Source organism: Panthera leo, chromosome C2, assembly GCF_018350215.1.
Source record: "Panthera leo isolate Ple1 chromosome C2, P.leo_Ple1_pat1.1, whole genome shotgun sequence".
NCBI classification, from domain to species: Eukaryota; Metazoa; Chordata; class Mammalia; order Carnivora; family Felidae; genus Panthera; species Panthera leo.
Genome location: NC_056687.1, coordinates 127,661,449 through 127,675,683, shown reverse-complemented (window position 1 = coordinate 127,675,683; position 14,235 = coordinate 127,661,449). Strand labels below are relative to the sequence as shown.

Here is a 14,235-nt window from a genome sequence, read left to right as displayed (position 1 = left end):
AAAGAGACCTATTTTTTGACAAAAGTTGCTGGTTTTGGTCAGCCGTGCCTAGCTCTTCCACCTCTCTGCTTTAACCAGAGGACCTTGGGGGAAGAGAGCTTTGTACCTGGTGACAGGTATCCAGTCCCCAGTGTCAGGGCTGTATTTTGAGTGACAAATGATCTACACAGGAGCCGAGTCTGCCGAGCAAAAGTAATGAGGGGGGCGGCAGCTTTGGGGCTGGTCACCCCGACAGTCCCTCAGGCCATGTGGGAGCAGAGGCAGCTGGGTGGAGGGTGGGTGAGGCTGATCCACCATGAGGGTCTGCCTCATTCTCCAGTAATTGCAGAAAGACCCCATCTTTTGGGGAGGCTGTTCTTTTGGATGCTTTATGTAAATTGAAGATGGAGGAGGTTGAGAAACCACCAGGGATCAGCTTCCCTCAATTTTCCTGCCTGGAGGTACCAAAAGTGCAGGTTGAGGGAGCCCAGGAGCCTCCCAGAGCCTGTCAAGCATTCTTCTGGTGACCTAGCTGGGCATTCTTGATTCCCTAGGTAGGAGGGCGGAGCTCCACTTTGGAAAACACACGTGCTTTATCCATGATTTTAGCACATCTGTAGAGACTGCCTGCTAGATAAAGGTGCACAGGAAAGGGAGAAGAGCAAAGGCAGCCTGTGATGGGTGGATTTACAGGGGCCAGACAGTACGGCCCGTGGGACTTACCACACTGTTCTGCCTGGGGTTCTTTGCCAGAAGTGGGGAGAGAATTTCAGAGGCCCAGGATGCTGGGAAGCAGGGATCATTGGAGAAGATGGGGCTCTGAAGATGAAGTCGGGGGTCAGCTTGGCTGGGTTGTGCTCAGGGAGTGGTGAGGGCCACCCTCCCCTGCCCCAGGCATGGGGCTCCTTCTTACCTGCTTCACTTCCCATGGCCCCCTCTTGACATGAGCACAGTTTGGGGAGTTAGGGCAGAGATTCCCAGCAAGGAGTGAGCTGAGAATGGATACAATCAGGATCAATGTGCTGTTTGGGGGCACTGTAGTTGTACCAAGGTAGAGCATTGTCATTAAGCTCATCTGAAAGGATGTGAAATGAAAATAAACACAGTGCGTGCCCTGTCATCTTGCCTTCTTTTTGTAATTAGGAAATCTCCTTCCTCACCAGAGAAGGCATAGTGACACTCATGTTCGTGTGTCTTACCAGGTATGTCTCTACCACAGCCTGGGCCCTCCTCACCTCTGGCTTCAGACCACCTCCTGAGTCGTATGGGTGGAAGGCTGAGAATGGTGGGGACAGGTCCCATGTTCTGCAGGCTGACACCAGCCTGGCCCTGCCGTGCCCACTCTCTGCCACCCATTTACCATTTACCATCCCTCTCCTTGGCAGCCAGAATACTTGACCAGTATTAGCTACTGAGGATGGTCTGTTTCTGGAGCCCCGCTTCACAACCCACCCCTTTATCCTTACCAAAGAGTCTTGTGGTAAGGACACTGGTTTAATTAACTTTTCTAACTAACTGGACCACATAACATTTTTTTCCCTGGAGCATATATTCTTGTTTCCCAGTTCCACATATTACCCTTTGGGAAACATTGCTCCAAACCTTCCAATCCCTTATGTCTTCTCCCATCCAAATCCTTTGCAGAATCCGAGAGGTGCCTGTAGTCTGGCTCTTGCAGGAAATCTTCCCTGACCATCGCTGTCCTCCCCAGGGCCCTGATAGTTCATACCACTTAGCTCCAAGGATTCTTTTACAGACTGAGGTGATGAAAGTAGTTTTTCAGGATAGTCACAAGATCCAGGGTCATGGTTTTCTCAGGAACCTGATTACTACTTCCTGCTGGACTTCCAACCTTTGCTGTCACTTGCTACACTTCCTCACCCCAGTGCTCCAATGCACTTGAACTTAGGACTTCGCAAGTCAGAGAATTCCACAGCCTTCAGGCCAGTGCCTTGACCAGCTATCTCCCACCTCTTGTCCTACTCTCAGGCCCAGGGGCCACCCATCAGTCAGCTCAGGGCTTGCAGCAGCCTTGGCCATCCATGCACTGAGCAGGTGGTGAGTATTTACAATGTGCCTGGACCTGAGGATATAGGTGTAGACAAGACAGACCATGCCCCTGGAGTCATGGAGGGAACATGCCATTCCTGGCTGGATTAGCTTCCTAGGGCTACCATAAAAAATTGCCACAAGCTAGTTGCTTAGAACAACAAAGATTTATTCTCTCATCGTTTTGGAGGCCAAAAGTCTGAAATCAAGGTGTTGGCCAAATCGATTCCTTCTGGAAGCTCCGAGGAATAATCTGTTCCTTGACTCTCTCCTAGCTTTTAGTGGTTGCTGGCACTCCTTGGTACTCTTTGGTTGTAGTTGCAGAAATTCAGTATTGGTGGTGACAGGAGCCTTGCTGTGTCCATTATCCCCCAGCTGCCCTCTAGGCTGTGGAGGGCGGGCAGAGTTTTGCCATTTCCCCATGATTCCTGGGTAGGCCTTGGCTTGTTTTGATTGAGCATCTTGCTGTTGGCTTCCCTTCTGAAGCCCCCTTTGCCCATCTGCTGACTCCTCTCCTTCTACCACCTGGTTTTGCTATGTTGCATTTTCTCTCAACTGATCTCCTTCATTGTGCCTCTGATTATGGCCCCATCAGATCAAAGGGGACTCTTCCCTAAACATGACAACATGTTTCTGTTGATGTGCCAAGTTTACAGACTCCCAGCTGACAGGAACACTAGTTACCCATGTGTCTCTGAAAATTCAGTAGTGGTGAGTGAGACTTGTGTTCCCCATGCTTCTTCTGTTTTCCTTCAGGCCTTCTAGGAAGAACTTAAACTCCTTCCTGAAGCTGGTGGAAACCAGTAAGCCAGAGAGAATGGCATCATAGACCAGACTTAGGCCAGTCATCTTCCATGGATATACTTTGCTTAGAGTACTCAATATAAACTATGTTTAATTTTGTTTTTGTTCACTAAATATCCCCAGGGACACAGCTGGTGTCTTTCTGGTGTTCTGAAGGGTCACAAAGACTTCTGCAGAAGTTTGTAGGTGTACTGATAGCTCAAAGGCTATTTTATTATTGTATGTTAAAATAACAAATTAGTTGATTAAAAATTACATGAAAAAATTTAAATCTCACTCAACAAATTCTGTCTGCACATTTGTCCAGGCCAGACCCTTTTCCTGTCTAGATTTTGGGTGGGCAAACAGTAGGCCACGGGCACGATGAAGCCTGTAACCTGTTTTCATGCTGTAATGGCAATGGCAGATTTACATAGGTGTAACAGAAACCTTATGGCTCACAAAGCCTAAAATATTTACTATTTGTCCCTTGACGGAAAGTTTGCCAACTGCCAGCATAGACCATCGTAGCGAACATCATTCAGCCCAGCTTCTGGGTGGTAAACTAAGGCCACTTGGGAGGGTGTGCTCTTGAACAGGCTGGAGGACTTCCCCTAGAGCTGTGTTCTTTCCCAGCCAAGATGGTATGTTCCCTACAGAGGTCCAGGGAATGCAAGCCAAGATCCATTTGACTGATGGTACTATGGCTAGTGTGTGTAATAAGATCTCAAGCAATAGGGCACATGCCTATCTCTCAACTGTCTTTTGAAGATGTGATGATGTCTGTGAAAACATTTTATAAATTCTAAGGGCTGTTTATTAAAAGCATATGTTAGCATCCCCTCAAAAATAAAATCTAGCAAGATATGGGTGAGATCTTTATGAAATGAACGGCAAGACTCTGATGAAAAAATTGAAGAAGAACTAAATAGGGGGATATTCCATGTTCGTGGACAGGAAGATTCAATATTGTCAAGATGTCACTTCTTCCCAACTTGAGCTATAGATTCGATGCAATCCTAATGAAAATCCCAGCAAGTTATTTTATGGACATAGACAAAATGATTCTAAGGTCTGTATGGAGAGACAAAAGACGTCAAATAACCAAAACAATGTTGAAGAGCAGAGGTGGAGAACTGACACTACTCACCACTGAGCTTGAATGCTTTACATGGTGACAGAGGAGCAGCACAGAGGAGGGAAGACTTACTATAAAGCTGCAGTAATCAAGAGAGTGCGGTATTCCTTTTTTTTTTTTTTTCCTTAACGTTTATTTATTTTTTTGAGACAGAGAGAGACAGAGTATGAACAGGGGAGGATCAGAGAGAGAGGGAGACACAGGCTTCAGGCTCCGAGCTGTTGGCACAGAGCCCGATGTGGGGCTCAAACTCACGGACTGCGAGATCACGACCTGAGCCGGAGTCGGACGTTCAACCGACTGAGCCACCCAGGCACCCCGAGACTGTGGTATTCCAAAAGAATACACATAGCAATGGAACAGAATAGAGAGCCCAGAAAAAGACCCCTACAAATATAGTCAAGTTCTCTTTTACGGAGGAGCAAAGGCAATAAAATGGAGCAAAGACAGTCTCTTCAACAATTGGTGCAGGAACAATTGGAGGTCCACATGCAAAAAATGAAGGGGCATGGGACCCCTGTCTAGACACAGACCTTATACTCGTCATAAAAGGCATATATCGGGGCGCCTTGGTGGCTCAGTTGGTTAAGCATCCGACTTTGGCTCAGGTCATGATCTTACCGTTTGTGGGTTCGAGCCCCACATTGAGCTCTCGGCTGACAGCCCGGAGCCTGGAGCCTGCTTCTGATTTTGTGTCTTCCCCTCTCTCTGCCCGTCCCCCACTTGTTCTCTCTCTCTCTTTCTCTTTCTTTCTCTGTCTCTCAAAAATAAAAAAAAAGTTAAAAAATTTTTAAAAAGCATATATCTTAACTTTTTATCCAACTGTTTCAAAATAATAATAGATAATGAGTGATTATTATGGGCCAGGTACCATAAAAAACACTTTACAATAGCATCATTAGACCTTGATATTACCTTGAGAAACAGGTATATTTTACCCATATTACTGGTGAGAAATCTGGGGCTCAGAGAGGTTGTGTAGGTTGCCCAAGGTCACACTGCTATTATATAGCTGGATTGGAACCCATGTCTTCTGACTTCACCTCCAGTGCTCTGTTAGCTGCATCATAACTGGCTAGGTAGGGGTCCTTTAAATAAGGCAGGTGTGTATTTTCCTCTGCTGGTAAGTAAAGCTTTGCATCATTTTTTAAAAGGAAGGGCAGGTGTACCTAAGGAACATGGTGAAACATAAAACACAGCTCAACTGTCTCTGGCCATTTCTAGCCTTAACACTGAATTTTGGCTGTTGTAGAGTAAAGCTCCATGTCATTTCGCTGCGATGTGAACCCAAGATGTGAAGCACCAAGGGAGCTTCCAGGAGGGACACAGTTTGCTGTTTGCCAGTTGTCATCACATCATACATTAGGGCAGTTCTTACGATGTGGGGAAATGGTGACCCCCCCTCCTGTCCAAGAAAGCCAGCCTGTAGTACTGGTGATGGAAATCAGGAGGATGCAAAGAGAATTGACACCTTACCAGAAAGAGTGTACACTTGATTGTATTACTCAATTTAAAAATTAATAGAAGTCTTGGAACATGACCACATTTAGATATTACCACTTGACTGTCCTTGGGAGGCTGAAGAATAACCATTCATGTCCCTGCTTACCGCCTATGCACTCTCCCCACCCGCATTCCAGAACTTGGCGTTCCCTCTCCAGGCCTCCAACACGTTGCTGCCTTTAAATTCACGGTCTCCTGGTACAGAGTTAGGGACCAATACATTGCAGATAAGCCTCCTCCCCTGAGAAGACTGTAGGCTGACAGCCTCGCTAGTGTCTTGTTCCCCTGCTGATTTGGTCACTGGCCCATTCACCCAAACCTGAATGGGCCCCCAGTGCTCTTACCCACATCCTGGGCACATTTCTGCCCCCATCCCGTAATGCCCTGAGCTGTGTATCCCATCTTCCCTTTTGCAAGCCCTCACCCCTCCTATTCTAAACACAGGATGTGGGGCCTTCTGCGAATACACCAAGATGCTTCCACGTGTCAGGCATGGAGGTGCTCATATTCCCAATGAATGCATGGGGCGGGGGGCGGGGAGGGCTTGCCCAGCCTCTGGGAGCTCTGACTAGAGAGAGGCTGGTCCTTGTCACTGGCTTTCCCGGGTCAAGGACCTAGGGCTCCAGCCTTGCTGCACAGGGCCCCATGCCTTCACAGTAACCCACGTGGGCTGCATGCAGGGAAGGGGATCTGTTCCCTGTGCCTGTCACTCTGCACTGTGCGGAGGGAAGTGGGGCTTTTGTGAGTTCTCAAGTGAATCTGCTGGCCCATTGTCTGGGCTAGCTCTCCACAGAACTCCACCAGCGCCCATGAGGACAGGGCGGGGCTGGGAAAGGCAGGATGTATTCCCAGCCAGGGCTGAAAACACTATTCATCCCAGAAACACCCTATTAAGCAGCAACAATGGCACAAGGAGGGAGAGGGGAGAGTGGGAACAAGGAGGGAGAAGGCAGGAGAGGTGAGGGAGGGGAAGGGGGGAAGAGGGCCGGGGGAGGGGGGAGCGCAAGGAGGAAGAGCACCCACACGCAGAAGAAGGGGCCACTTGTCAGGTCCTTGTGTTCCTGGGGAAGGATTCAGAGCTTTAAGGAGCCACATTTCTGCTAGGGAGACCCTGGCATGCTCAGTGGGATTCATAAGGGAGATGAGAGGTAGGATATGCCCACCAGGGAGGTGACAGCCCCCTTCCCTCCTCTGTGCTGCTCCTCTGTGACCATGTAAAGCATTCAAGCTCAGTGGTGGGTGCTGTCCCTTTAGGACGGTGCCAGTGAAGTGGTGGGGCTGACAGAAGAGCTGAGGGAACCAGAGTGAGGGGGAAAGAGACTATTCAGAAGGTCCTGTCCCCTCATAATCTGAAGGGCTGACGTGGAGAAAGGGAAGCAGTTGGTTTTGGGGGGAGGGGCTTTCATGGTCACAATAAGGTCCAAAGAAAGGAAATCCCAAGGAGCCAGCCTTCTGACATTTGGACCAATCTGACAAGAAAACGGCCAGCTTGGAAAGGTAGTGAGTGACCCGTCTTGGGTGGTATGTAAACTGACACTGAATGGTCAACTGGTGAGGGTGCTGTATCAGAGGCTTGAGCTTAGGATGGAGGAACATACCAAACTTCTGGAGCTTTTAAACCCAGAGAGGTTCTGAATTGAGAGTGATGCCCAGATTCGGGACCCAATCCCCAATGTATCTGGATAGGAAATTGTGAATGGGCAGAGGAAATCTGGGCAAGTCATTGTGTCTGAGCTGGAAAACATGGAACAGAGCTCCAGATCCTGAAGCCACTGGACTTGATCTTTTCTCAGTTCAGAAGGAAAAGAACTGCAGGTGTCGTTTTTCCCGAAGCCTGTTCTTTAGGCCAGAAAACCGAGAGAGAGAGAGAGAGAGAGAGAGATTGAGAGAGAGAGTTGAGAGGCACAACCCTCTCAAGGAAACCTCTCCCCCAACCTAGAAGGGAAATGCAAGGCCAAGTTGATGAATGAACCTCGCCTTGAGCTTCCAGCATGGAAGAGGAGGTGACTTCCAGGCAAGAGCCTCAGTCCAGAAAGGCCTAGAGTGATCATCCACCTTATCCACTGTCTACCTGGGGGACTGGGCAGAGAGAGAGAGATCCAAGCTTATAGCGCATGCTGATGGCAGAGCCAGGCCTAGACCCCGGGTCTCCTCTGTAATTGAGAGTGCTCTCCTAAGCCTGGGACATCCAGGTTGTGATGCTGAATTTATCCAGTTCCAAAGCCCTGGTAGCTGTGGGAGTGTGACAGCTTCTGCCCTGGGAGGTTTCAGGCATCAGACTTCCCCCTGCCCTCCCTTCCTACTGCAGAGGGCAGATCAGGTGCTCCTAACCAGAGCTGGAGCTGGACCCTGCGGCCACCAGTCTAGCTTGCCTCCAGTTGTGAAAACCCAGCAGGACGCTTTGCAGGCCAACAAGGGAACTTTGCCTGGAGCTTCAAATCCCTCTGGAGACATTTCTGCACAAAGGCATGCACTGCAGGAGTTTTTCAAGGCTTAGGGAGAACATTTGTGGCATTGAAACCATTTGGGATCTCAGGAAATGCTGGATGTCAGGAGCCAGTCAATGCTATTGATTGGAAAACACAAATAGAAGTCTTCCCAGGGCCCTCTCCAGACACCTTGGCGGTGAGAGAGAGGCCTTAGGGGCATTAGTGACAAGCAGGGCTGGACAGGCTCTCCCTGATAAGGAGAAATAGAGTGGCAAGAGGTCCATTCCTGGGGGCAGGAGACATTCGTGGAGTTCAAGGGGTGGTGCTGGAGAGGCCTTGGGCATCACCCCATTGACAACCCCCCCCCCCACCCCCCCCCCACCCCCCACCCACCCCCGCCAACCACACAGCTCAGACAGGCCAGAACTGTGATCTCACAGCTAAGATTGAGCCATTCCCTGGCAGGCCCCTCCTGGGGTCAGCTCTTGGTGGTCCATTGCTTCCATCACTGCTTGCCTCCCTTTGACCCTCTATGTGTTAACAGTGGTCATGTGATGCAACAGGACAGGGTTAGACCTAGACAGACAGCACCTTGCAAGTAGTTCAGAATCAGTCCTTCCGGACAGGGTAAAATGATGAAAGCAGACAGCGATTGAGCACTGCACTGAGTGGTGGCTCTGTACCAAGGTGAGGGTGGGGCAGACTTGGTGGCTGGAGTCTTAAGGGAGGCCTTCTGAAGGAAGAATGATCGGGCCTCTGTGCCTTGCCACCTCTGTGCCTTGCCACCTACAGCCTTTGAACCCAGTACTGATTCACACAGCTGGGCCCATGGGTCAGCTCTCCAATGGCTGTGCATTGCCACTGCTGGGTGATCTGCAAGGTACCTGTGGAGGAAAGTGATGTCATTTGGTCCTGCTGTCATGGAGCTCGCAGGACACTGGCCAGGAAACTGCAGAGATGACATGGAACACAGACCCTACAAAGCTGAGGTGCTAGTGGGGATGGGCTACATCTTCAGGGGCAGGAGGAACGTAAAGGCTGGGTGGTCAGGCAGGCTTCCTGAAGGGGGCGAGAGGGGCCATGGCTGGAGGAGTTTGGGGGGTGGACAGTTAGGGTGTGATGAGGATAGATTCAATCGGGGGGACCTGGGTGGTGGGTCTGGGGGTTGCATTAGACCAGGCTGGCTCTCTGGAGAGGGAGGGGGAGGCCTCTGTGTAGGAGTGGGGTGGGCAGTGAGGAGGCATGAGGCCACGTGCAGAGAGAGCGGTGGCATGAGGCACAGAAGCCCCAGCACAGGACACTTGGAAGAGGATATCGGCAAAAAGTGTTAGCACCTGATGGCAGGTGTGCTTTGGAACAGCCTTAAGGGTGTTCTGGTGGCTCCTGGAGACTCAGCACCCCCAGTCTGGTCCAGGGTGTGTCCAGGAGAACATGAGAGCCTGCCTGGCCAGCCCCACACCCTCCTTTTCTGACTGGTGGCCCCTCCCCTGGCACATCCCCTAAGCCCTCCCCCCTGGGGGCACCTGGTTTTCTCTGACTGCTCTCAGTGTACTTCAGAGTCAGTTCCCAGTGCCAGCAACTTCAGAGACATACTGTGCCACAGATCAATCCAGGATGAGGGCACAGGAGGGCCTGGAAGGGGAAGCAGACGGCAGCGTGTTCCTTCTCATTAACGAGCTCGGGCCACCATCCATCGCTGGCCTTCATTAAGACTGCACAGAGTCATTTTGCATGGGCATATGGGCTCTCCTCCCTGCTCTTCTCCCGGGTGATTGATGCCTCTGGGGGCCTGTACCCCCAAGAAGGGAGAGGCCCTCTTTCCTGTGCCCACGATAGACAGGAGGCAGCAGGCTTATTCTGCACAGCTCTTTTTTGTGTGTGCCACTGGTGCCAACTCATGGGTATGTCCGAGTGGCTGGGGCACAGATTTCCTCTCCATCAGAACCCATGGTGATGGAAGAATGGAAAGTGCCAGGCTCCTCAATTTTAGTAGTTCTTTGACATCCCTCGCAAAAACGCAAAGAGGTGAAGCACTGAGCGGCACTGGGCTCCTGGCCAGGCCTGCACCATCAGTGGGGGGTGTTGATTTAAATGATGTCCTCAGACCACCGCATCCCTGTGTGGTTTCCTTTTCTCTCCTGGTGCCTTGCGTCTCTCTCTCTCTCTCGTTCTCTCTCTCTGTCTTTGCTGCTGCTGGATTGGGCAGAAAGGTGTGCCCTGTGTTGTCAGGGAGGAATCTGGGTTAGGCAGAGGTGAGGGCCTGAGAGCCAGGTTGGCTGTAGGTCTGGTTAAAGGTCCCAGGACACTTGATGGCCCGGCAGTAGGCAGGGCAGTCAGCAGTCATGCCTGGGCCGGAGGCAACCTCAGAAGTCTGCTTTGCCTTTTCCCACTCGCCTGATCTGGCTGGTTTGGCTTGGGCCCATAATGTTTGATGCCAGAGATGCCTGGAGATTCCTGACCAGGGGTGGTGACCCCCAGTTCTCTTCTTGGTTCTCTGGCTGTGGCATATTTTCAGGCACAAGAGGGGCACACGTGGATCTGAAGGGGTGTCTGGCCATCTTAAAGGACAAGGGAATACTGATATCAGAATGGGAAAAGGGAACTGAGACAGAAGGAAAAGAAGGCAGAAGAAGGAATTTGGCAAAAGAAAGACTGTTTGGGATTTTTGTACCCCAAATGGAACGCTTCCGGTCTCTGTGTTTCCTTGTTCCTGTGTAAGTCTCACATGTGCAGGGCTCCTGCTATGTTGGAGAACATACCTGGGGCCCCCATCCATCTGTGAGCCATGTGGAGACAAGAAGCTATGCTCAGGGTGGGGAGGCCAAGGTGAGGGGGGCCTGGGAGCACAGAATGAGTGCAGGCTGTGCAGGGGCATGGGGGTGGTGTAGGGGTGCATGGAGGGTCCTGGTGGCCAGACCTTCATGACAGCAGTCTCCCGCAGGCAGGGTCCAGCACTGAGCTTCCTCTCCAGTTAGACAGGAATACTGTTGATGCTGTAAAGAGTGAGCCCAGCCGACCCGAAACCTCAGGAAGACTAGCAGCATGTTGTCTGGGAGGGTAATGGGACAGACACTGTTGTCACCCTGCCTTTGTTCTGAAGAACTACCCGGACTTCGCCCCCTTCGGGAAACCTCCAAGGGTTGTGGAGCTGCTTGCTGACCCCCTTCCCAAGGGCTGTGGATGCAAGGAGAGACAGACTCTTGTCCTAAGTTCTTGGTGGCCTTCCCAGAGAGAGCCCTCTCTGGTGGCTCATGAGATAGTAGATGGGAGAGGAGCCCACTGCCTGGCACTGTCACGGGGAGGGGAGCAGGGTGCAGAGGAAGGCAATATGGGGAGCACTGGGATTGGGGTGTGGCCCTTTCATGCAGAGCAGAGCCAGTGATGAGTGCCTTGAGTGCCAGCCTCACATGCTCTGCCTCAGTTCCAGGGCACTGAAGGGAACACTGGACCCAGGAAAGCCCAGTGCTGCTTCCTGGGCCTCAGTGTGTGTCTGGGGGTGGGGTGGGTGGGGAACCACTCGGCTATTTGGGCTTCTTCTTGTTGGCCTTCCCTATTGCTTCAGACCTGACGGGGGCCACACAGGGTCCAGGTGGTCCTCAGGAGGAGCCGGCCAGACAGTCATTTAGTGAGCTCTTGCCCGGGCTCCTGCCCCACCCCAGATCCCTCATTCACAGTGTGTGTGGGAAGAATGAGGCTGCACTGAGTGGCCTGTCTGTGTCTGGGCAGGGGGTGGCTGAGGAGAAGCTAGTGTGACACCTCCATCAGCTGAGGCCACCAGGGCCAGGTGGAGCCAAAGCCCATCCTTCAGAAGGGCCTTTGGGTGGGAGACAGGCATCCGGCCCAGTCCCAATGGGTGTAGCTGAGGACCTTGGGCCATGAGAGACTCTGCTCCACACCAGGACCAAACTTGGGACATAACAACAACTGCTGTTTGAGGGTCAACAGCAGCTTGTCAGTGGCCGGGAGAAGTGCTGGGTATGAATACTATCTCATTGGCTCCACACAAATACCTTGTATGAGGTGTGGGTGCTCTTATCTTCATTTAGTGGATGGCTGAGCATGAGCTGCAGGGGCCTGAGCACCTTGCTCAAGGTCAGACAACTGGATAGCGCTGGAGCTGGGACTCACACCCAAGTGTGTCTGATTCCAGTCCCATGTGACCAGGACTCTGCCACTCTGCAGGTGGCTGCCTCCCGTGTGCCTGGCTGCAGGACCTGGCTTGGGAGGTACAGGAGATGCGGTGCTGCCTATCCTGGGTTACTAATGTGAGCCCTGAGGATCGTAGGGGCCTGGCCGGAACACATGGGGGCCCAGAGAGGTGGCGGAGGGGAGATGAATGAAGCGGCTGTTTACCAGGGTTTGCATGGGGGAAGCACAGCACCAAGGATGGCAGAGCACTTAGAGACCAGTAGCGATGGGGCACCTTTCCCACCCGCAGCCTGAAGGCAAGGTGGGGGCCCTGTTAGCAGACCCGGGCTGTAGGAAAGGGCCACCAGCCACTGCACGCTCTGCAGGGAGGAGCCAGGGATGTGCCTTAGCCCTGCATTCCCCACACCCTCCTGGCTCCTGTGCTGAGGGGCCCGGCTGATGCCCCTATACAGGTCTCTAAAGGTCTGCCTTCTGGGACAGAACGAGAAGGAGAAGGGTGGCCAGTGGATCTGGAGGAGAGCAAATGAAGACTGTCTCTTACCTGTTAGAAAGGATGTCTGAAGGAGACACCGGCCTTGTCTGTGTCTGTATTTGCCAAGCTTCCCATGCGGGACCTGAGTATTTGTTAGAGGAAAGCTTACAGCTTTATTTCCTGGCAACTTACCCTTCTGTTACAGATTAAACTGTGCCCCTCCCCTCTGCCAAAAGAAAGGTGTGTGGAAGTCCTAATGCCCAGCACTCTCACATTGTGATGTTATTTGGAAATAGGGTTGTTGTGGATATAGTTGGTTAAAATGAAGTCATGTCGAAGTGGGATGGGCCCCTAATCTAACATGACGGGTGTCCTTGTGAGAGAGTCACATGAAGACAGAGACACACGGGGAACAGTATGCGCCGCAAAAACAGACATATGATGCAGCTGCAAGCCAGGGAGCACCAAAGTTTGCCAGGATACCACCAGAAGCTAGGAAGGGTTCTCCCCTACAGGTTACAGAGAGGGCATGGCCCTCATGACTCCCTGATTTTGGACGTTGCGCTTCCAGAACTGAGATAATACAAGTCTATTTCAGGCCACCCAGGTTGTGGTACTTTGTTGCAGCCCTAGGAAACGAATATGTCTCCTAAAGCAATTTCCGTGTTTTATTAGCAAAAAGCATTTGCGAGGTACAAGTGTATGCATGGCTAAGTCACCAGAGGACCAAGCCAAACCTGGGGATTCAGGAGGCAGAGTTTCCCTTTGGTGTTTGGCCATGTTTCTTAGAGACCACTCTAAGAATTAGGAGCCAGAAGTGACCCTCTGAGGCCAGAGAAGAGAGGAAATTCTCTCGAGCCATATACCAAGTCTGAGGCCAGGCTGGGCAGAGAAGGCAGCCCATGTGAGGCTTATCTCCAGCCCGATCCAGCTCCACAACTGAACAGCTCATGTCCCGTCCCCATGCTCTGGTCTGTTGCCCTGTGAGCCTCGGCAGTGCCCTTGGAGGGAGGGAAATCAGAAGCGGGGCTCTGGGCCTCATGCTTGTTCTCGGGCTGTGCCCTGTGTGGACCAAGCACAGATGGAGACCTGTCCCAACTCCTTGAGGCACACTGCTGTGCTGTGCCCCACCTTCCTTCTATGTACGGTAATTGACTGCACCTTGGAACAGAAAGAGAAAGGTGTGTGTTGCCGGTTGGGGGTGGGGTGGGGGTACTGCACTGATCTGTGCATTCCTTAAAAGAGTAAATTTCACAGTTTGTAATTTATCATTTAAATGCCTGTTCTGACTCATTCAGTCCGTCAGTCAGCAGATGGGTAGGACCAGCTCATCTGTTTACTCGGTGTTATCTCTCGTCCCCACTGGCCACTACGACACATCCAACAGTGGCGACTTCTCTAATCATAGCTTCTCTTACCTAGCATTTTACACTTGGCAAAGAGAGTAAAGAAGTGTTAGTCCAATGGGTATCATTAATGATGTGCAGAGCCTCTCTCGGCCTGGGCTGGCTGGCTCATGGATGCAGGCGGGAATGCCTCTACCTGTGAAGATCAGGCTTTGACACTCAGAAGAGATTTGCTTTGCTTGTCAGTTGGTAACCCAGGACTCCAGAGTTGACTGAGCGTTTTGCTTAGTGTGGCCATATTGCTTCCAAACCGTTTACATTGGCACCAGATGGCTGAGATGGGAGCTTCTGTTGAGATGTCGTTGAGGAGGCGGTTGCTGTGGTCCC

The 14,235-nt window shown here is 51.6% G+C and overlaps 1 protein-coding gene across 3 annotated transcripts in view; it reads left to right on the top strand.

The window, feature by feature from the left end:
- The window catches only part of EPHB1 (EPH receptor B1), a 323,054-nt gene that overhangs the window by 5,760 nt on the left and 303,059 nt on the right, over positions 1–14,235 (top strand). The window contains exon 1 of one of the 3 annotated variants that reach the window (XM_042955108.1): positions 8,404–8,568. The exons of 1 other annotated variant lie outside the window; for it this stretch is intronic. The gene's annotated coding sequence lies outside the window, so the exon portion shown is untranslated. Of the gene's footprint in view, positions 1–8,403; positions 8,871–14,235 lie in introns of those variants that run through there. One more of the 3 variants, XM_042955107.1, reaches the window with a different exon arrangement.